The sequence below is a fragment of the Zootoca vivipara genome, chromosome Z2, assembly GCF_965207765.1.
Source record: "Zootoca vivipara chromosome Z2, rZooViv2.hap1.1, whole genome shotgun sequence".
Lineage (NCBI taxonomy): Eukaryota > Metazoa > Chordata > Lepidosauria > Squamata > Lacertidae > Zootoca > Zootoca vivipara.
Window position 1 is genome coordinate 7,678,173 of NC_142585.1, and position 22,036 is coordinate 7,700,208.

The window sequence follows — 22,036 nt, forward strand, 5'->3', positions numbered from 1 at the left end:
GTAAACTATCCTGAGATCATTGGATGAAGGATGTTCTAGAAATTTAATAAATAAATTAGGAGAGGGATGTGTACAAAATGTGTAAAATTCGCATGCAATTTAAGGGTTGTATTCAACTATGTGAGCTGTGTTCTGCATGTGCAATGGGTCTTCTCCTTCTCAAATTATGTGCCAGAAAGACTCCCAACAGTTTTGAGAGGGTTGCACCAGAGCAGAAGGGGAAGTTCTCTTGTGCAAGCAGAAGTTGTTGCACAAGTGAAATGGCAATGTTAGATACAACCCCAAATGTGCACAGTGTGTGTGCTTGTTACAACACAAATAAATGAGATGGAAAAGAGCAATTACATTGTGCATGCAGAAGTGAAATGGAATGGAAATAGGTTGATCTGTCCATCCATCCCTAAATAATTATGTTTGGAAAAGGAAAGGGAAGGAAGAGGGGCATAGGAGACTCAGCTGCTGGCCATTATAAATGTATGTTCCCCAACCTGAAAGTTGAATAACTTTACCAGCCCTCTAAAACATTGTGGTCATCTTCACTTCTATTTCATCTCTTCCAGCCCCATGAATGTTCTCTTCAAAACCTTGAACTACACTTAGCTCAATCAAACAGATACTTAAAGTCCATGTTGGGCCAGTACAGAGCAGGACAGTACAGAGCAGGAGGCAGCCCCAGGACTTGGAAGGTTAAGCCAGCCAGAGGACCCCACCAGGGGCCTCTCAGACTTAAGCTGTCGTGCCCTGAATGCCATATGCCTCCCAGCCGACTGGGGACTCCCACCCTGGGCCTAAGACAAGCTCTGCATGGGTCTTTCTGCTTTGCATTCAAAGACTAGGAAAAGAAAAATGAAATGAGGAAAATCAGAGTTGACTTTTTGAACTCCATTTCGGCTTTTCCTTACTATTCTGGAAGAGGCTATTTCTTGTTCTCTGTTGCCATCTAAAGGCAAACATGAACATAGCGAGACAAAGTGAATCCGAGTCAAGGCAGATGAAAGTAAATGTGTTGCCCAGAGCCATAGAGATACTTGATGTTTCATTTAATCCCTTGTGAAATTTCTTTCAGAGAGACTAAACATTATTATTTTTTATGTTGGCATTAAAAAATTAAAGAAAAGCAGAGTTCTGCTGATGCTAAATAATCAATCAATCAATATAGGTTTATTGTTCCTGTGAAAGGTCATGACAAACCTGCAGCAACAGTACAATAAAACTACAGTGATACCTTGATTCTCGAACTTAATCCATTCCCAAAACGGTTTGAAAACTGAGACGTGGCTTCCAATTGGCTGCAGGAACTTCCTGCACTCAAGCAGAAGCCACATCGGATGTTCGGCTTCCGAAAAACATTTGCAAACCAGAACACTAACTTCCACGTTTGCGGCATTCGGGAGCCTATTTGTTTGACAACTAAGCCATTTGAGAACCACAGTACCACTGTATACAGATCATACATCCACAATATGAACTAACATCCATGATGTAAGGGATAGGTTGCCAGAGACACCAGCAAACTCAAATCCAGCTTGATTTCAAATTAAACTTCAGAATCACCACAACAATTTATAGCAATTTTACAGTCTTTTTTCCTGATTTTTTCCCCCAGCCAGTGCATAGAGGGCTACACTTCGTGTTTTGAAGCTACTCTTGTCACTCAAAAGAAACTGGACCATTTCTGCTGGGGTGTACCTGCTTGCTTTTGTGAACAAAGGTTTCAGAAAGTGATCTCTTGGGTCATAATGTAAGGGGCAGGCTAATATGAAGCTTCCACAACTACAAGTCTGCCTGCGTATGGGACCTGGTTGAAGCAGCAATCCAAGACTGCAGTGGGCATCACTCGGAAACACGGCTCAATAAAGAGATTTCTTTAAGGAAACCGGTGAGTGTTTGGTCAGATAACTAGCTCTAAAATGCTCTGTTCTCAAGAGTGGATAAAATGTGGCATTTCTAATTAGTTGCAGGTCACTTCTGGACTCTAGCCGGAAGAGCCAGTTCCTTAGTTGACACTTATGCAGGGTCAATGCGGAGCTCATTTCTAGAAAATAATAATAGTTTAAAACCTCTTGACAAGCTGCTTTCCAGGGTTGGTTCTAATTCCATATAGCAGAGCGCAAGAAAACACTCAATAGGCCTAGTAGCAATTTTTAAAAATATACTTCAAGTGAGCACAGAGCACAGCCCACTCTTGGCTTAACTGTTTGTCAATTGGTTTATGTATGAAGAGATGCTGGTAGTTGTACTTTGGCTACTGAATACATTGGGAGTCAAACATTCTAGCTCCTGAATGATCAAAAACCAGAAGTGAGTGTTCTGGTTTTCAAACGCTCTTTCAGAAGCCGAATTTCTGACAGGGCTTCCGATAGGCTGCAGGAGCTTCCTATAGCCAATCAGAAGCCACGCTTTGGAAGTCAAAATCTTCAGAATTTGAACAGACTTCCAGAGTGGATTCTGTTCTACTTCCAAGGTACAACTGTATTCCTGATGGTAGAGAGCAGGGGCGGTGGCGGGGGGGGGGGGGTGTTGATCTGAAAATTTCCAAAATGGAGTTTGAATCTGCTGATTCAAGCAACATCTATACCTAGGACTAAGTATGCCCAAAATCCCAATCTTATTTATAGATAGGCTTTTCTGCCTACAGTACAGTATGTGCTGAACATCTCAAAGAGGTTTTTTGAGGCCCAATCAGGAAAGGATCATTAACTCATCCACATTCATCAAGATCGAAAACTTTCTGCTCCTAATTACTGGAGAGAGGCAGTTTGCATTGGCTAAATATTGCGCCAAATCATTAATATAAAAGTTTAAATGAGTGGGAGCCAGAATGCAACCTTGCTTCACTCCTTGCAACATTTTAAAAGCATCAGTCATACCAGAATTTAAATCTACTCTCCCCCTCATTTCTGTGTTGCTGTATAATTAACGGATCAATACCAGAAGTCTGAAGTCGATGTTGGCAATTTGAAATTTATCCCACTGTCTATTTTGATTAATAGAATCAAATGCAGCAGAAAGTTCAATAAGGGGTACATAGGGGTTATACTTATTGTTCTTGGTATATTTTCTTATAATATGGTTCAGGGTGAAACATCGATCAATGATACCATGTACTCCTCTAAATCCCACTTTACAACTACTCTGATAGTTTTTTAAGGAGATACCAAGGCACATAGCTTTGAGGAGATGTCTAACAAGGCGACAGGTGGATAATTTAGTGGATCATTCCTATGTGCTTTCTTATAAATTTGGAAATGATACTCAATTCTCAGCCAGAGGGCATTTGACCCATGCTGTTTATGGTGGTAAATAAGACAGAATAGGCAGACAGCATTTTAAGTTTTCCTTAGAGAGCTCAGGTGGAAGCAGATCTTCTTCAGGAGCTTCATTTGATACCAGGCAAGAAAGAATGTAGAGTTTCAACAAAGCTAGTAGTATTTTCCCAAGAATGTAAATAATATTAGAACACATTCCTCTTTTCCTCCAATGGATTTATATGATTCCTAATAGTTTAGTCTCCCGTTCAAGTATCTTAAGAGGATTAAATGACCTTAGCTTCAGTTGTTAACTGCAGAATGTGTGAATTCAGGAGCTGGAAAATGAAAAAGCAAGAGATCTTCTATTGTGACAACTCCTGTTTGCCTAGAAATATGCAAACTTCTCCATTAAGCTCAATCTCTTCATATAATGAATTTCCATCCTCTTCCCTATACAGAAGTTGGCGTTTCTCAAGACGTCACCTGTCAGTTGTAGCAATTCTTCATCCAAACCACTGGGACTCCATGTTTCACAGAACGGTCAAAATGCTCGTTAAAATATGAGAGCTCGCTTTGTTTCAATTTGCATTAATGGCTCTGCAATTAGATACTGGACCTGTAAATATTTTTTATGGCTCATTACTTGCAGGTCATACATCCCACAGCACAATTTTTTGAGGTGCCTTTGGGAAGCAAATGTTTGTTATCACCTTCTAGAAACTATGTGTTAGAAATTGGGCTAAGCCAAATAGATGGAGACACTGGGTTCCCATGCTGAAGATTTGAGACAGGATTAACAGGATTTAACTTCTACAACTGGCTTTCAGAAAATAGCCTATAGACCCTCAGAATAGTGTACCTGAGCTTGAAGTTTCAAACCCTGCTTACATTTTGCATTTTCCTGCCCATGACATACTACACACAACCCAGCCTTACAAGGATTGGTAAATATTGTTGGTTTCATATTTCCAGTCTTACATTCTGTTTAGAGCCCATTTCCACATCAGTTTGCAAATGGGCGTGTCTGTGTGTTTTTATGTCTCCATGGAAATGTATACCTTTTCTGGAAGCATTTCTATTCATATGCACTTTAGCATGTGTTTCCCCGTTATAAACCTTTTTGTGATATGTTTTTGTTGGAGAGCTGCATTGCAAAATGCAATGAAGAAATGTGGATTTCAAAGGATAAATGAGTTTCACTTTACATATTGGTTCCGGAATTAGGCAGGCCCACAACAAAATACAGACCTATCCAATTACCCAACCATTCCAACATTGAGCTTTGTTTATCTCTACCTTAGTCACTGTGGTAAGTGCACTGAAATCCTTTCGTTTACTCTTTGGCTTGGAACATCTTCAACTCCATCCAGGAGTTTCCCATAGAGACTCCTCAGGTCTTCCCTTTATTCCAATGTTTCTTTGTCTTGCTTGGATTCAGGAACCAGTTTTAGTGGATACAATTTGAGCCCTTGTTTAAGATACATAATATTAGTGCTGAATTTCTGGAAATTAACTTATGGAACACGATTTATTTTAAGTGATTTCAATTACATCTGTTTAACTTTTTTCTTTCTTTCCGAGGCCCAGAGATGTTTCATTTACCTACGCTTACTTTTTAACATCTTTATTTAATCTTCATTTAAATACAATTTTAAAATTATCTGATGCTCACGACATGATTGCCTAACGTGAGATAATAGCACCCATCCCACTTAGAGCAATTTATTATAATTATCCACTGAGCTGCTCCAGAATTTTTTTAAACTTGAACAAGGGAGAATCAATCTCTTATGTTATGAACAGCTCCTTAGACGTTAGTATTCCATCTTGCTGACATCAAAGTATTGTGCGCAGGAAGCCTGAGAGAGCATCTCTTCCACAATGAGTGTAGAAAAGAAGAAGAAGGAACCATGCATGATCCCTAGCTAAGAGGATCAGTGGTCAGGGATGATGGGAATTGTAGTCCAAAACATCTGGAGGGCTGAAGTTTGGGGATGCCTGAACTAAGCACTAGTTGCAGGGATCAGCAAACTTTTTCAGCAGGGGGCTAGTCCACTGTCCCTCAGACCTTGTGGGGTGCTGGACTATATTTTTTTTTGGGGGGGGGATGAACAAATTCCTATCCCCCACAAATAACCCAGAGATGCATTTTAAATAAAATTCTACCTAAGGCCCATGGGCCAGATGCAGCGCAATCACCTTCTCAATCTGGCCCGCAGGCGGTCCAGGAAGCAACATGTTTTTACATGAGTAGAATGTGTGCTTTTATTTAAAATGTATCTCTGGGTTATTTGTGGGGCATAGGAATTCATTCCTCTCCCTCCCCCCAAAAATATAGTCCGACCCACCACATGGTCTGAGGGACGGTGGACCGGCCCATGGCTGAAAAAAGGATGCTGACCCCTGGTGTAGTGGTTAAGAGCAGTGGATTTGTAATCTGGTGAACCAGGTTTGCTTCCCTGCTCCTCCACATGCAGCTGCTGGGTGACCTTGGGCTAGTCACACTTCTCTGAAGTCTTTCAGCCTCACTTACCCCATAGAGTGTTTGTTGTGGGTGAGGAAGGAAAAGGAGATTGTTAGTCACTTTGAGACTCCTTAAGGGGACTGAAAGGCAGGATATCAAGTCCAAACTACTACCCTCCTCCTCCTCCTCCTCCTCCTCCTCCTCCTCCTCCTCCTCCTCCTTGTTTTATGGATCTGGAAGCTACACTCCCCAACCGCTGGCTAGAGTGCATGCATAAAATGTCTACCCCTTCTTCGGTTACTTTCATATATTGATTACATGGACTCATGTGGTCTTTCCTCCTGTGTCTTCTGTGCTAGAAAACCACACACCTCAACCCATACCTGCCAAGTCTCCCGCTGAAAAATGCGGGATCAGCTGCAGCGCGGCACCGAAAGTTACATAGAAGCAACTTCCGGGGCCGCTCTGACCATGTGTGGGCACCGTAAATAGGGCAGAGTGGCACCGGAAGTCGCTTCTACGCATGCCCGGTGGCCATATGTAGAAGTGACTTCCGGTGCCGCTCTACCCGATTTACGGTGCCCACACGTGGGCAGAGCGGCACCCAAAATGGAGTCTCCCTGGCAGGTAGGAAATCCGGGGGATTTCTGGGATTTTTCTCCATTCGGGAGAACAGCGGGAAACGGATTAAAATCTGGGGGTTTCCCACGAAAAACGGGATACTTGGCAGCTAAGCCTCAACCTTAGGTTCATCTCTACCGCAGCTTTATACAAATCAAAAGTAATGGGAGGCTCCCTTCTGATGTCTGCCCTGTGGTTCCCACACTATCCTCCTATTCCTTGCCTGATTCACCCATTTGCAGTAAATATGTAAAGACCTCGTTAAAATCTCAGATGGAAAGTAACTCAGTCTCCTCTGTCAATTGCATCTGCATTGGTACAGAGATATGTGATATATATTTACGTAACCCAAGCCCTGAGAGTATAGAGAATGAAGAACACACTACATTTCTATAGAAACTTACATGAGAGATGGAAAGCTATAAGCTTCAGTTTCAGAAAATGACCACAAGAGGGCATGACAGTGATGCAGAAAGAAGAGAAAACTAAGTATTTTAGTCTAACCTTTTCCAAGTCAGGCTTCCGTTCTCCTTTAGGAGATTTCTCCCAGAACAATCCCTTTGACATTCTTTTTGCAAGCCAATTATGAACGATGTTATTTGGCCGCCAACACTTGCCTGTCTCTTAAAGGCATCTTTCCTGTTCCTGAAGCATCTGAGAGTTGTGAGCTTTTAACACATTCTCTCTAATCAGTATTGCTCTTAACTGGTTTGCATAGTGACGAGAAGCAACAGCAACACCATCAATGCTGACAGTGATACAGCTAGGGCTAGAACTCGGGGTCCTGCTGCACAGCAAGTCACCAGATGACTCCACCCTAAAGAGTGAAATATGATAGGGGCAGTTGCAAACAAGCCTAGCACCTGGGCTGGTACAGAATGTGGTGGTTAGCATGCTTCTGAGGACAAATTACAACCTGCATAAAGCACTTGCTTGTGAGATTTGCACTGGCTGCAAATTTGCTACTGGGCAAAGTTGTTGTGAGTGTGTAAATCTCTAGTTTGGGATCAGGTTACTCAAGAGATCAGCTTATCCCTTATATACCAAGGAGATGACTGTGGTCTGCAGCCAAGTCTCTCCTGCAAGTTCTCAGAAACCTGCTCCATAGTAACTCAGAGAAAGACTTAGTGTGACTGCCACTGTTCTGTGGAATAGTGTTCCTCTTGAGATATGATAGGCGCCTACTTTCTGCACTTTCTGGAAACTGGTGAAAATTCCACCCACCCCCGACTTTCCCAGCTTGGTAAATGGATCTTTACAAATAGTGTGAGTTTTTAATCCTGTTTGTTGTTTTTCTGTTTAACTGTTTTTAATTAATTTGTGTGTAAATTGTCTTTAGATGGTGGTTTGGAAGGTGATTATTAAATTATTATTATTAAGTCAAAAGAATAGGATAGGTCCTACAAAATATATAGACTAGCATGTTGTATATTGTTCCAGAAAGGGCAAAGTAGGTGGTTGTTGTTGGCATCCATCTGTCTGAAAAGACAGTGTGACTCTGGGGAAGAAATCAAACCTCTAGAGAATCACACCAACTGTTGTGGCTGCAGAGACCAGTTCTTGTAACTGCTGCCTCTTGGCAGTTTTTGTTGCATTAGCAGCACTGAAGTGACCTCCCTGGGGAGCAAGCCTGGGCAGTGTGTATGGAGGTCCTAGGCTGCCCAGACAACAAGACCCTCCTCTTAGTCTTGGTGAAAGGAAAGCAGAGCAATACATTGGCACGAGCTTGACTGCAAAAGTTGCCAGAAGGAGACATACAAAACACCATCTCAACCACCTTAGGGACACTTAGTCTTTTTTCCTCTGCAAGGCAACAGGTATGGATTTTTTTTCCTTGGAGGTTACTCCTGAAACCTTTCTCATGAATGAATTTAGCCACAAGGCAGCAGAGGTTCAGGACCAGAGTCTTCTAGGTGGGCTACCTTCCCAGGTTGACAAGCCCCTTATTTCCCTCAAAAGCATGTGGAGAAACCACCTTCTTGGCCGTTGGACCCACTATTGGTCTCAAACCACCAGAGCCCATCTGCACATGCAGTGGAAGTCCCTAATTCACCTAACTCACCAGGGTCTTCTGGTTTAGCTGACCAGACAAAGCTGTTCCTGGGATTGTGGCTGCTGTTGCATGCTGACAGCTTCTAGAAGCCACAAGTGAGAGCTGAGTGCAGGGTAGGGACCAAAGGTAGACATACCACCCCAGACGAAGCAAGGCAACCCCAAAGTAGCATGATGTGTCCCCCACAATAGTTACTACCCACCCCCTAACTCCCAATCCACCCCACAGACTAGATAGGTTCACATGAAGGACCTAATCAAATTAGATTTCTCATGCATCCCTACTTCTGGCTAAATTCCTGCAAAACAAATCTGATGAGGTTTTAGAGGGACATTTTAATTTGTGGCTGCTGTATTTCTGTTGTGGTCATAAAAGCATCTGCTCCAGACAACCTTGATACTTTATAAATCAATTCATCATAAAATAAGCCGTGGGTTGTAGCAAAATGTACTGTTCTCTTCCTGGATATAATTCCTGTTAAACCACAGGATAGAGCTGTGAAGTTCGAGAACATTGATCTAAATTCTTGCTCACATTGTTCTGAAATGGACTACACTTTTTTAAAAAATAAAATAAAAAGGTACACAGAATAATAGTAACAATAATATCTGTAACTACCAGTTCAGCGTCCTGCAGGTGGTCTATTGCATTGAAATCTTCTTCATGTGTGTGTGTGTGTGTGTGTGTGTGTGTGTGTGTGTGTGAGAGAGAGAGAGAGAGAGAGAGAGAGAGAGAGAGAGAGAGAGAGAGAAGCAGCACCTCTGCTTAGGTAAAGGCAGGACTACAATCTTTTCTAATGACTTCTCCTTGTTTGGGGGTAGGCAGGGCTGGATGTCCATTGTGGTAGATCACTGGTAGATCATTGGCTCCCCCCAAAGAAGCTGAACAACTGTGGCTCCCCTGAAAAAAGTTCAACATTTTACCTCCTCCCTGAAAAAAGACACACACACCCCGAAATGGGCCTTCCTCCTTCCTAAAAAAAGCTCAACTTTGACCTGAACCCCAAAAAAGGTTTTTGCCAGTTTTTTTAACTGTGAGTAACTCTTGGGAGTTGGCCACCCCTGCTATATGGTAATTTATGGACCTAATAGGTATCTAAAGCCATTTGCTGCATGTAAGTTTTGTTTTATTTGTTTTTTTATCTTATATTTTGGAAATGTACATCCAGTTTCTTTCTTTAATGTTTTTCGGGGGGGGGGGCTAAGAGAGTGGGGCCCTACGCTGTAGCTTGTTTAGCCTATACGTAAATCTGGCACTAGGGGTTGGCAGAGGATTTGTAGTAGCAAGAAGAGATGTTAGTAAGAACATAGGACAAATCTGAATCTGATTAAACAATGCTCAGTGCACCTTAGCAATGAAGTGACAATCAACAATACCCGCTTACCCTGCTCAGGGGTGAGTGGCAGCAGAGGTATAGCAAGCCCAGGTGTGGAAATTTGTTTGTCAGCCCCCCCCCCCACACATCAACAGGTCGGGGTAGGCTTGGGAGTCATGGGCAGGCACCAAATGTCTGCCCCCTCTTCCTACTCCTCTGTGGCTCCACCCCGTGATTCCCAAGTACCCCGAGCTGTCGGGGGAAGGGGGGAGCTATGCCGCTTTGCCAGGGCACTGGCAAAGCTGCATCCTCTCAGTCCCCCTCCCTCCCTCCCTAGCTTGCTGTAAAGTGGCAAAGCAGGATCTGCTTATGGCGAGCCGGGGAGGGAGGGGGAGCCATGGCTCCCACCCGCCCCTCCCTGGCTCTCTGTAAAGCAGCAAAGCAGGAGCCGCTTATGGCCGGGGCAGGTAGGCAGGGTGAGCACCCCGCGGGTTCTTGTGACCCTCCTGCCCCCACCCCACTGCCCCCCACCCCACCCCCAGCTTGTGATGTGTGATGCCGCTGAGTGGCAGTTGTGACTTGTTGCAGGTTCCCCCTCTGTTCCTGGGGGGCAAAAGCTGTCTCTTCACTGCTGACCATTATCCAATCCTAAAATTATGAGCTGTAATCATAGACAGGCGGCAGGGTGGAGCCTGGGTCTTCATTCCAATTTGACACCTAATAATAAAAGCCGGCAGCATCTGGGTTGTCCTGTCAGCCAAAGAGCACACCTCCCTCCTTCCCTCCACGCTGCTGCTGTTTAACTTGTATCATAACTTTGCTTTGATTTCATGGGTACCCAGTATATTGACCTTGCAATTGTTTTACAATGCTTTCCATGTTCGGAGCCGGGAAGGAATTTGCCTGCAGACAAATTGGGCCCATTTGGTGGTTCTGCCTTCTTCATAGCAAATGTCACAACTTTGGGTGGATAAGGTATTGGATGGAATTCTAGTCCATTGAAGGGTTGGGGTGAAGTGGTGGATCAGCTTATAGCACATGCGATCTCAGAGTACACCATTAGAGCGATCTAAGTGAAAGGCCCTGTCCAGAAACCAAGTGTGGGGCAGAGTCACTGAACTTCCAGAAGCATCTGGCAGTCAACCTGTGTCTTGACATGGTCCATATCCCAGGCATGACTCTGCTTAATCTTCAGCCCTCCATCAGGAGGCTGAAATGCATATACACCCAGTGCCTGAGCTAAAGTCTACCTACATCTGTAATCAATAAAGTTGTGGCCAATTTAATCCCAGATCATAATCTTGTCAAGTTTGCTCCATCGCACTATTACTATTGTCCTTGCCTGCTGGTGTAGTAGAGGGGGTGCTGCAACTGGGTCCACAGCATAGATTCAGGATGCCAGCTGCATATTTTAATACTTCCAATACCATTTGCATTATGGCTATTCATTTGTTTGCTTGCTTTTGCTTCTTATATTCCACCTTCTCCTCCAAGGACCTCAAGGAGCTGTGCATGGCTCTTCCACTCTCCACAATGTCCAACAACCCTGTGAGCTTAGGCTCAGTGATGTTGAGCAGAACAAGGTGAGCTTCATGGCCAAGCAGGGATTTGAACCTTGGTCTCCCAGCTTCTAACCCAACACTCTAACCACTATGTCACACTGGCTCTCAGACTAGAGCTCACATCCACTTGGTTGTTTTCACCTCACAGGTTCATAGGAAGGTGACTTATACTCAATCAGACCACTGATCCACCTAACACCAGCTGTCTTCAACCTTTCAGACCCAAAGACCCACCTTTAACCAAAACATGCATTCCAGGATCCATTTATTTTCTCTCTCTTGTTGGTGACACATTCATATGGAGGTGATACTGCTGTTGTTACACACCTTGAAACAGGCTGAATCCCATGATTGGGTCCCAACACAATGGCTGAAAACCAGTGCTTTGAACTGACTCACAGCATGCCTCCAGAGTTTCAAACAGGAGTCTTTATCAGTCCTACTGGAGAAACCATGGATGCAACCTAGGACCTTCTGTGTGCAAATAATGTGGTCTGCACTGATTTTTGCCAAGTACAAATCCAAAGCACATTCTACTTCTTGGAAGGGTTGACATCTAGAAGGAAATGTTCTTAGGCATCTGCTTACTGTTTCAATTCCCACCTGGCCCACTACTGCTATTCTTTTCTGTTCTTCCTGCTCAACTCATTTCCCACTCACACAGATGGGCAGCCATAGCTCACCACAAACAGACCACAAACAGACAGCTCTATTCACCTCTGCCTTAAACTCCCTTGCTTATCCATCAGCTCTCTTGGCAAGCAAGCAAGCAAGCAAGCAAGAGAGATGGAGGAGCCATTGAAGGGAGGCCAATGGATCTCCCAACACCAGGCAGGGGGGGGGGGTAGGCCAGGGGGTAGGCCAAGGCAGTGGGGAGGTGTTTCCATCTCCTTGCCTCCCTTCCTTCCAGCACAGCAACCAGCAGGCTAATGTTGCAGCTGTGCCACACCAGATGAACAACTTCTGCTTCATAATATCTTCACCTCTTCTGAAACAGTTTCCTCTTTACTGGATGCTAGAATTGGTTAAACAAAACAAAACAAAACAAAACAAAACAAAACAAAACAAAACAAAACCGACATTGCTTTAAAAGCATGTTGCTTCCAGCTGGCTAATCACCCTAAAATTGAATGTGTTCAGCTTGGGGCATTACACAGTTGAGTTTTATTCCCCGCCCACCCACCACCCACTTCTGTAGTTAAGATGCTTAAAGTATATGACAAGGATAACTGCTTTTATAAAATTAATGACTGCCTGGATGATGAATTTAGTCTAGTGGTAAAACAACAGAGCGCTTTCAATCCAATGCCAGTTATGCTGTTTGATTATTGTTTTGGCCTTTAAAGGAACTGTATGGAACTTTTAAAATATCTGTTACTACTGCACTGCTCCCCATACCACTTCAAGGCTTTCCCTTCTGATGCTCTTACTTTGGGATGTTTCAGAACTGGCTGCAAATGTTGCTGCACTTATAAATCCAGCCAAGCATTTAGCCACCCCATCCACCTATGCAGAGCAGTTTCATAGCCACAAATCTGTGTTGGACTAGCATACCCCCCAATGATGCCCGCAATTTGCAATTTACATGATAAAGTCCGGCCATTTCTGGTCTCCTCCATCCCAACTCAGCTTCTGCAGCAGGAACATTATGGGTTTCATTGGAGGGGGGGCTATGAAAAGGACTGTCCTACTAATTTGAGTCCATCAGATGTATTTTCTCATTAAGAACTCTTTCCATAAACCATTAAACTTTCCAGGAATCAAACATTTGGGAATGTCATTAGTCAAGAAGAAACACAAGGCCTTTGTTTCACCTGTATGACACTGACCCCAATTCCCTCCTTAGGATGAATGGTATTAGCAATGGTATATGTATATAGGTAGGTGCACAAAAGGTAAAGCACCCCTGGACGAAACAAAATAAAAACATTCCTTCCAGTAGCACCTTAGAGACCAACTAAGTTTGTCATTGGTGTGAGCTTTTGTGTGCATGCACACTTCTTCAGATAAGAAGCTCATACCAATGACAAACTTAGTTGGTATCTAAGGTGCTACTGGAAGGATTTTTTAAAATTTTGTTTCAACCATCACAAGTGTCATAGTATAATATATTGACGACTGAGGTGGAGCATAAGGAATCAGGTGGTCTTTAAAGTACTTGGACCTAATTATTAAGGCTTTGTGAATTAATATAAAAGCTTTGGACAAAAGCTTTGAGCAAATATATACATATATGGGAAGTTCTGTTTCACAAGAGGAAATCCTTGCATTGATGGAACATCTTTGTTGGATGGGAAGTGTTTGAAACTGCCCATCAGACATTTTTGCTCAAACATTGCAAGTAAAATATTATCCCATTGATTCTGTGAGTGCTACACATGTTATAAATGTGTGCGAGGGGGAGAATTAACTAGGCTCCTGAAGACAGGAGTGCCTGGCGTGCTCTGGTCCATGGGGTCACGAAGAGTCGGACACGACTAAATGACTATGAGAAACGGCTTAGGGAGCTGGGCATGTTTAGCCTGGAGAAGAGAAGGTTAAGGGGTGATATGATAGCCATGTTCAAATATATAAAAGGATGTCATACAGAGGAGGGTGAAAGGTTGTTTTCTGCTGCTCCAGAGAAGCGGACACGGAGCAATGGATTCAAACTACAAGAAAGAAGATTCCACCTAAACATTAGGAAGAACTTCCTGACAGTAAGAGCTGTTCGGCAGTGGAATTTGCTGCCAAGAAGTGTGGTGGACTCTCCTTTTTTGGAGGTCTTTAAGCAGAGGCTTGACAGCCATATGTCAAGAATGCTTTGATGGTGTTTCCTGATTGGCAGGGGGTTGGACTGGATGGCCCTTGTGATCTCTTCCAACTCTATGATTCTATGACTAAACAACAAAAAAGTGTTTTTGTTGCAATGCAAGGAACTGCTGAAAGACAGAGAGTTAACACAGAACATTTCCAAGCCACTGCAAAAGTCCCTATTTAACAGTGCAAAGGATGAGCTATGAGATCTATTAAATAAAGACACACTTTGTTGGTCAAGAGAAACTTTGACTAAGCTGATGGAGGGCTTGGGGACTCTGAACATGATCAGAGTAAATAATGTTGGTTACTTTGGGTGCATTTGTAGCAGCAAATCCAATTAAAAATTTGACTTCAAAAGGAAGTTTGGATTCTCAGATAGATGCCTGAGTGGAATTGAAATGTGGACTTTGTGGATTATTTGTTCCTGAGAGAGGCTTGCAACTATGATAGCTCTTAGTAAATATTTATTTTTATTCCTTAAAGCTGGTGGGTTTCATGTCATTTGCACTGCAAACATCTGGAGATATGCATGTCCAAACAACACATGCATTCAAACAAGTGGTTGTTAAAGCAAAAATGGCCAAAATAAGGAACTGACACATGGATTGCATATTTACCACACTTACTTGGAAGTAAATCTCACTGAATTCAATGAGATTTACATCTTAGAAGACATTCATAGGTTTGTGTTGGTCTACTAGGAATTTATGTAATGTACAAATAGAGAACATTTACTCAGGAGTAAGGACTCTATGATCAATGGGGGTTACATCCTAGTAAGTGGGTATAGAGTGGCAGCCTACACATGAAGTCCAAAATATGTTTGCTCAGAAATAAGCCTCACTGAGTGACATACACCCAAGTAAGTGTATGTAGGGTTGCAACCTAAGTCTGCAACTCCCTGCACACTTACTTAAACTGCATTGACATCATGGGACTTTCTTCTGGCTATACATCCATAGGATTTCTCTGCCTAATTTGGAATATTGGAGGTTGTTTGATAAGAGGCAACCTGGTAAATGATATCTCATTTGGTGGTGGTGAGCATCTCAGACTAGGAAAGGGGAAGGGTACAAGAGAAGAGCACACTCTGTTGTGGCCATATCTCCCTTTCCCAGGTAGCCCAGGACCCAACATGGCTGGAACATGGTTGCCACAAACCATATTATACTGAGCATTGGATCAAGTAACATCTCTGTTTAATCAATATTTCAAATTTGTTATTTTAATGCTTCCATCCTGCTTAGGAAATGGATGAAATTTATTATGCTGGAAGGGGGAGGAATTGGGGGGAGTTCCAATGCTTGAGATTTTGGGGTGCCTAGTCAACTAGATTTGACTGGGTCAGATGAAACAGTAGTCTGGGTCGGTGTCAGGCAGTTTCATATCTTTGATTGTGAATTTGATTATCAAATTGCTGCCTCATTATCTGAACATTATCATACAATCACAGAATTGTAGAGTTGGAAGGGACCCTGAGGGCCATCTAGCCCAACCCCATGTAATGCAGGAATCTCAGTGAAAAGCACCCATGGCCATCCAACCTCTGCTTCAAAATTCCAAGGAAGGAGAGTCCACCACCACTGTCAAACAGTTCTTCCTGATGTTTAGTTGGAATCACATTTCTTGTAACTTGAAGCCATTGGTTTGAACAGGAGAAAACAAGCTTACTCTGTCTTCCATTTGATAGTTCTTTAGATATGGGAAGATGGCCATCATATCTCCTCTCAGTCTCCTCTTCTCCAGGCTAAACAACCAACTCCCTCCCTTAACCATTCATTAAAAGACTTGGTTTCCAGATCCTTAATCATCTTGTTCACCCTCCTCTACACATGTTCCAGATTATCAATATCCTTCTTCAATTGTGGTGCCTAGAACTGGACATAGTACTCCAGGTGTGGTCTGATTACGGCAGAATATAGTGGGATCCATTCATCCTGAACAGAACTCATGAGGGCTGCTTTTATCATCATCATCATCATCATCATATCATCACCATCATCCATTAAATTTGAATGTTTTATAAACTACCCCTTTATCCCACTATGAATAATGATGCAATCTTAAAACAAACAACAATAAAAACAAATAGGAATGCGGAGGGGTGTACCCAGTTCACACTTTCCAAACCAATACACTACAACTATTCTTTGACAATTGCATTCATCTGAGTTTTGTGGTGAATCTCATGAACCGAAATGTATGTACAAAAATCTGTGTATTAAGGAAATGCATGCACAAGAATTTATATACTACTGTAAGTAACATATTAGAGGAAATTGCAACACAAATTTTCATGAAAATGCATACACATTTTTTTGCGCTCTCTCTCTCTCTCTCTCTCACACACACACACACACACAGAGAGAGAGAGAGAGAGAGAGAGAGAGAGAGAGAGAGAGAGAGAGATGGGGCAAACTGAAATTAAGATGGGGGGGGGGATGAGAAACCAGAATGAGCAGGTATGTTTGTTTGTTTGTTTTTTAAAAGCCTGGGCTAATTTAAATGTCTTAACCTGGTGCTGAAAATATTTCAAGTTTCACCCACATGGCTTCCTTTTGTAGGATATTATAAAATTGAGAAGGCGCTCCTCTTTATGGATGCATTGAAAATGCACCTTTCCCACAGAGGAATCTCGGTGAAGAGTCTCGTTGGAAATCGCATTTGCGAGTTCCAGTCAGGTACTTGTGGAAAATGTGTCAAAGAATTAACCAAATCTTCCACTGGAATGTTGCTTTGTTATCTTTACTCCCAGCTCTTTATAGGGTCCATGGCATGTCAAGGAAGAGCTCCATTTCAATACAGGCACAGCTAAGAGCTGATTTTGACCTATGAGCTTCAGGCATGGTTTGGTTCTCAAAGCTGCTACCCCTTCAGGCATGCAGTTCATAAGCATTTTGCATAATGAATCAGCACATATGTTTAAGTTTTTTTAAAAAAATGATCAGGGATTCATGTCAGGTAAAATGTCCTAGTTCAATGCAAAGATTTGGAAAATGCTATAAAACAGATTGAATTACTGAAGCATATAATAGGGCAAAAATCCTTTGATATGAGACAATTACTTACTGTCCAGGGAGCAGATAATACTGTAGAAGAAGTTATTTCTCCTAATATTTTTTTATAATTGCTGCTCTATAAAGAATGGCTTGTTAAGACAGTAGCTTTAATGTTTCATCAGCATTAACCACACAGAGCATTGCCTGCCCATAAAAGAACATTCTGTAAACAAGGGCCACATAGGATGCACTGGCTTTGTTTCAGCTCCTGTACTTACTACAACAGGGTCAGGAAACAAATGATTCTGTGGAAACCTTCATCCTCCTACACCATTGTTCATGCTGGGTGCTGGGGCTGCTGGCAGTTGAAGGGCCAAAGGTTACCCATCTCTGCTTTACAGCAACCAAACAAGTCAAGTCAATCAGTTCTACAGCGGAACCTCGGTTTACAAACACCTCAGTTTATGAATTTTCGGTTTACGAACGCCGCAGAGCCATCTGGAATGGATTAATTACTTTCCATTACTTTCAATGGAACCTGAACATCCATTGTGGCTGCACCTTTGCCTGCAGCCAATCAGAAGCTGCACCTTGGTTCCCGAACATTTTGGAAGTCGAATGGATTTCCGGAACAGATTCCGTTCAATTTCTGAGGTACGACTGTATTCTGAAGCATATTGACTTTTCTACATCAGACAGCAAAAAACAAGTCTTTGCAAGTCTTCTGCAGTCTTAACAATGGATGAATAGAGTTGTTTCTAAGATCATTATAAAAAGGGCATTCAATGAGCACATGACTCGTTGACACGGGGTTTCAACCACAAACTCGGACCTTTTTAGGAATTCCTTGGTGCCGCCCCATCCAATCTGCTAGTGGAAAGACATTTAATCTTGCCTGTGTGAAGGCTACCCTCGTTTTAATGTTTGGTAGTTCTACCAGAAATCTTGGAAGGGATAAATTCAGTGGAATAAAGGAAGAATACGGATTATTAGATTGACATGTCTCGATTTCAGCAGCTTGTGATTGCATCTCAACGTCCCTAAGCCTTTGGAGTATTAATTCTTTAGCTCTCTCAAAACCTTGCAGCAAAAGAAAAGAGGTAGAGAATTCTAAACTCATGGCAGCTGACTGTATTTCACCCTTCTCTGAGTTTGAGCCCATCTCTTCCAAAATTGTCAAACAATATAGTTGTATACTCTCACTTCCCATGGTGGTGAGAAGCTCAATAGGCAATTTTCACCAGAGTTGATTTCTTATGGGAGGAAACTTGTGGTTATTTTTACCTGTCAGTTGTCTTGAGTCCCACCAGGAAAAAAGACAGGGTAGAAGTAAATACATAAACAATCATGATAATCATGAGGCCAACACCTTACCGAAGCTAAGTAAGTCTGTACCTGGATGGGTGGCTGTTTGCAAACCTCTTGTTTGTTGTCTTATCACAAAAGGAAGATGAGGCATAAATATAAGGTTGAATCAGAGAGAGAGAGAGGAGGGGGAGGGGGGAGAGAGAGATACCCCAAATTCCATCAGAGCAGAGCTGGCTTTCTCTGTCTTTGTCCTTCCAATACTGCTTTTTCTTTACACAGAGATATCCTGTTGTTCCCTAAGCTGGGGGCTGTGCTAGAGAATGGCTCACCTTCTTTAAAGATCTCTTGAATTCCAGAACTTACTTCTGTTGCATCCCTAGCCACCAGCACTTATTGAGGAAACCATCAACCAATCACCCTTACTCATTGACCTGCAGTGCCTCTACCAAAAGGTATGATTGTTCTGGCTCAGACAGCATACATAACATCATTTTATACCTTAAATGCATTCTCAAATGCTTCACTTCACCAGTGTGGATGGAAATTAATTCACATGAGAGAGAGATATATGCACTTGTACACACCTGCCAGCAGGGCCGTCTCAAGCACATCGGGCGCCCTGGCGCCGTGGTGCGGAGATCGCTCCGGCGCCCCCGCCCCGCTCCGTTTCTTGCTGTGTCTGGTGGGAGGGCGCCCCAAGCCACCCAGACTACCCCTAGAGCAGGCATGTCAAACCTGCAGCCCTCCAGATGTTTTGGACTACAATTCCCATCTTCCCCAACCACTGGTCCTGCTAGCTAGGGATCATGGGAGTTGTAGGCCAAAACATCTGGAGGGCTGCAGGTTTGACATGCCTGCCCTAGAGCCTGCCCTGCCTGCCAGTAGTCCTGGAGGTACTCAGTTGTAGAGCATCTGCTATGCATTCAGAAGGTTTGTTTCAAACCCTGGCATCTGCGGGTAGGGCTGCGAAAGAACCCTGTGTAAAACCCTGGAGAACCATTGCAAGTCAAGGTAGACAACAGAATGTTGGGTGGAAAAATGGTCTCACTCAGCATAAGGCAGTTTCCTATGGGATGAGGCAAATGCAATCTACAGTCAACTTAGATGTTCCCTTAGTTAATCAGATCAGCAAGCAAGCTCCCATAGTGAGCAGGACGTATCTAAGCAAGACACATATTCATCCTTAGCTCCATTCCTTAGACAGGATTGCACTTGAGTCACAGGAGTTGCCAGGAGCATCTCTCCCCTCCCCCCAAGAGTGCAGGGGAAGAGTCAGTTTCAGAAAGTGAGCTGTGCAACTGGTTGACTCTGTAGATGAGAGGTGTCTGATTTTAGAGAGAACAGCCTGGGGCCCTTCCTTTCCTGGGAAGAAGCTGTTAGCTCCCAAGAAGAGGAAGAGTTGGAAGTCGGCCAAAGCCTTGCCAGGCAACCAGCAGATAAGCCAGTGTTGGAGGCTGAGTCTTCTGGGGAAGAGCTAGGCCAGCCCAACAGTCCTCAAACGAGGGGATTGGAGAAGCTCAGAGAGCAACGGAAGGGAAGGAGATTAAAGGCAGGATTTTGGCGTTCTTCCTGTTGGGGGAGGGACAATGAGTCAGACTGAGCAACTAAGATTAATGAGAGCAGGCAGAACGCCATGCTCTGAATGTGTTTTTCTTTTAAATAAACTTGTATAAAACTGACGGAGAGTCTTTGCTGCTTATCAGGCTGCTCACCTGGCAGAGATCATTAAAGGGGTGCAGCTGGATGAAGAAGGCTCATGCTAGTAAGCTGAGAACTATTGCTAGCCAACCACTAAATTCCACAAAGCACACTTACCTGGGAGCAAGCACATTTATACAATCAGACTAGATTCTCCATGTTTGCAACAATTAGCATTAGAATAATAGTAATAGTAATAGTAATCCTCATGAAAATCTTTCAGCATTTTAGTGCAAATTTATTCTAACAGGCATTTTTCTATGCATTAGATGAATGTACACATTTCTGCAAGAACTTTCCTTGATAATGCATTTTGTATATTACTTCCATTAATATATTCCTTGTACACACACTTTCCCTTAATATGTCTTCTTCTAACTACTGGATAGAGAACTCCATCCAGTTCAAAAAAGTGTGAATTTAGGAGAGTTGTTTTGGTTTGAAAAGTGTGAAGCAAATAGTTTCTCATTAAAATTAAAATAAAATTGCATTTCTCCCCCTTCCATACATATGGTTGTGCTGGCAAACTTTTCCTTTAAAATCAATGAGACTTAAAGTTGCAATCCTATGCACTTTTCCTTTAACACACTGGGATTTAAGGCCTGCCTAGTACTGTATTGTTGAGGCTTGCAGTGCTTTGGTCATTTACCCAGGAGTAATTCTCAACAAAATCAGTAGGATTTAGTTCTGAGTAAGCATAGATCGTGATGCAAAGTGCCTTATTAAGTCTGGGTGGTGCCCAGTACTTTTTCTTAATCAAATGTATGTAGTCCACATGAAATTCAAGACTGTTGCTTTTCTAATTAAAACATTAATTTAATTACTGCTGTTAATCTCCTTTGTTTACCAATGACAAGAAGCTCATTCCCTGGCCCACAGTCTTCCAGATGCTCTGCTCACAAACCTATTTCATTCTCATTCATATATATATATATGCCTCTTCCTTGAAAATTTGTCTGATGATCTAAATTATAAACACACCAATGAACAGAAACCTTGATTCATCTTCTATGATTCATCTTCTATGAGGGTGATTCAAAGTCTCCCTGCATTTTAAGACAAAGGAAGACTTGGGAATAATAGAGTATCTTATAGGGGGGAAACTACACTTCCAACTGTAGCAAACATAATATCTTCCGGCGAGATTGAAGAGATGGTGTTGTTATTTCTTTATCCATTCATTCATTTATTAGATTTATATATCGCCCATCTTCCAAGAATCATAGTACGGCTTATAGTATAAAAACAGGCTAAATGCCTGCAATCAGAGGAAATAATCACCCTGATTCTCCCATCCGAGTGTTTTCAGGAGGGAGGTTAAAGTAATAAAAAACCCTGGTCACACACTAACTTGCTGGGTTCCACCCAACTTGACATCACGTGACATCATGTGGCGGGGGGGAGGCCCAATGGGATCTGTTGCAGCCATGGGAAGGCCCAATGGGGCCTGCTGCAACTGCAGAAAATTGAAGTGGGGCAGCCTCCTCCTTGAAAATTTTAAGAGGCCTTGCCCCCCCCCCACTACTCCCTAGATGGCACCCCTGGTCTCACACATGGTTTTTGCCATTTCACGGGTTTCCTGCATTACTTAAAAAGCTCTTTCTAATCACCCAACAGTGAACTGGAGCAAAGGGGAACGAAGCCCCAGTCCACAAAGTAGAGTCAGACGTGGACCCCAAGATGAATCAGGCATCCTATGACACACTTCAAACTGAAGTAGTCTGTTACCTGAAGTGCCAAATCAGGGTCCAAACAGTATCTTGTGGTCAATGTACACCCCTAACAAAATCGAAAGGAAAGAGAGATGCAGGAAGACAAAGACTCTGGACAACAACAACAACAACAACAACGGCCTTATGTTCTGTAGATGTGAGGAAGGTCAAAAAATTTTTTTCTGATTGTCTCTTTATATGTGCATTTTCATTTAGTTAAAATAATTAAAATGAATGCTTGGCATGCTATTTCA

General features: G+C 42.8%; 1 long non-coding RNA gene across 1 annotated transcript in view; it reads left to right on the plus strand.

Moving 5' to 3' along the window:
- LOC148686547 (uncharacterized) overlaps positions 1 to 22,036 on the plus strand; it is a 169,386-nt gene that overhangs the window by 23,714 nt on the left and 123,636 nt on the right. Inside the window, exon 2 of the long non-coding RNA XR_015948636.1 lies at positions 1,607 to 1,879. This is a non-coding gene — a long non-coding RNA (uncharacterized LOC148686547). The remainder of the gene's footprint in view (positions 1 to 1,606; positions 1,880 to 22,036) is intronic.